We start from the raw sequence: 2,003 nt of genomic DNA, 5'->3' as shown, positions 1-2,003 counted from the left end.
GCTCAAAATGCCCCAATCGAATGGGGTGAATCCAACAAAATGCCCTTCTGGCAAGCAACTGTTGAACATTGAACGAATCGCCCTTTTGTCACTGCTTTCCATCTTCGGGCGCTCTCCTGGGATTTTAGTTCCTTGAACCGCGTTTTTAATTGATTTTTTCCTGGTTCATCATTCGAACTCAAACTGGAAATGCATTAACTAACCGATTCGTTCACTTTAAGCGCTCTTGATTAATCTGCGGTCCGTATGCAGCATGTAGCGCGTTTCGAAAATACAGGAGGGTCTGGTAAAAATAATTATTTCCAGTAGTAGCAGAAGCACATTTCGCTTCTGGTGTATAAATAGAGCTCTTTCCGATTTTATTATCTCTTGTGGTGTCCACATGTGTTGGGCTAATGGTGAAAACGGCAAAGAGATCGGTACCTGAGAACCGTTTGTTAATGCTCGCATTGGAAGCTCATTTTTCGCCTTTGGCTCGTTGTTCTGCAAACGTTGACGTTGAGCAAATTATTCGTTTAATTTGCAAAAAAATCGTTTACTGTTAAGGTCAGCTGCATTGTCCTACTTTTCCAGTTGAAAACCCGATTCGTGACTAGTCATCTGATGCATCCCAATTTTGCAAAGTCCTTAACGAACCGCTCTTCTTTATGGCTATTAATTATTTATGCACCGAAAGTTTCCGGCGGTTCGCAAACTTGGCGTAACAAAGCCACGTAAACTTCAGGTTTTATTCGTAACATAACCGCGATGAAGAGCTGGATGGAACAAGTCGTGGCTTTCTCATTCATTTTAATAGACTCTCTCGGCAAATCCGGGTGTTTCAGCCCTTGGGAGGTAAACAATTCTTTCGTTCACGCCGGACCTAGTTCGGTACGTTACTTTGAGATATTTGTCTTTTACGTGCTGATCCTCGCCTGGGCCTCAACTATTATTTAACGTTTGATAAAATAAAGATGAATGTCTGCAGTTGTAGAGGCACGTAGTTTCCTGGCAGGTGAAGATTTGTTTGAAACGGGAGCCGCTTGAGGCAAAGTGTCCTGATGCGACCTTTTGGTGCAAGATTTGCGCTTTTCCAAGTGGAAGTTCGATTGTTTATGCCACTTTTGCAGCCAGAGGACTAATTAATAACATTACGAAACGGTACAGTTAATCCGCCTGGAGGGGCGCGATAGCAAAACGATCGATTTCTGATTTATCGAGAACTACTAATACAGCTGTTAACAAACAACGTCTATGTATCTCTGGGGTATCTATCTGGCCGACTGTTTCGCCTTTGCGAAACGTTGTGTAGGTTCAATTTGCAATATATTCATATTTCTGCAATTTCCGTTATAGGAATAATGCAATAATCGGGTCACAGCGTTCAGATCTCGAGATAATGCAGACAAAGCTTGACTACCTGAATGGGAACTAGACGCTCAACACAATATGATCCGTACTGAGCGTCTAGACACCTGGTTAAAATGTGTTCACCCCCAAGGTTCCACGAATAATTTGGGTTCCCCGGGGGATGAGGAATTTATACACTTGCAACTTGTTGGGTGTTTGACGGCCAAGACTGTGTGTTCCCAAAGGCGGATCCAGGCCAAAACGAATTCTCTGGCTCGAATGGTTCTTGAGAAACTTCGGAAAAACTTCACTTCACTTTCTAAAAAGGCCATTTATTTCTGTCTGGAATGATGTACAAACGAGCGTTCTTGCTCATTTTGCCTCCGAGATATGAGCAAAAATGGGCCGGAAAACATAGAATTTTGCCATAATCTTGAACCTAAGTGTTTGATTTTCAAATTTCGCTTTCTGGGTCAAAACTACTCGAATTTCCTCACTCACGTTGTTACGACTGATTCGACTTTTCCATTCTCTATCCAACGATGCCAAAATGAATTCGGTGGCTCGAATGGTTCTTGGGAAACTTCGAAAAAAGCAGCGTCATGTTCAAGTGGATTTTGCAACTAAAAAAAAACCACGCAAATCTAAAACTTCTTGAATTCAAACATTTTTTG

The sequence above is a fragment of the Dendroctonus ponderosae genome, unplaced genomic scaffold, assembly GCF_020466585.1.
Source record: "Dendroctonus ponderosae isolate FM_Combo_2020 unplaced genomic scaffold, Dpon_F_20191213v2 Dpon_F_20191213_3, whole genome shotgun sequence".
Taxonomy (NCBI): domain Eukaryota; kingdom Metazoa; phylum Arthropoda; class Insecta; order Coleoptera; family Curculionidae; genus Dendroctonus; species Dendroctonus ponderosae.
Note: the sequence above shows the minus strand (reverse complement) of the source record.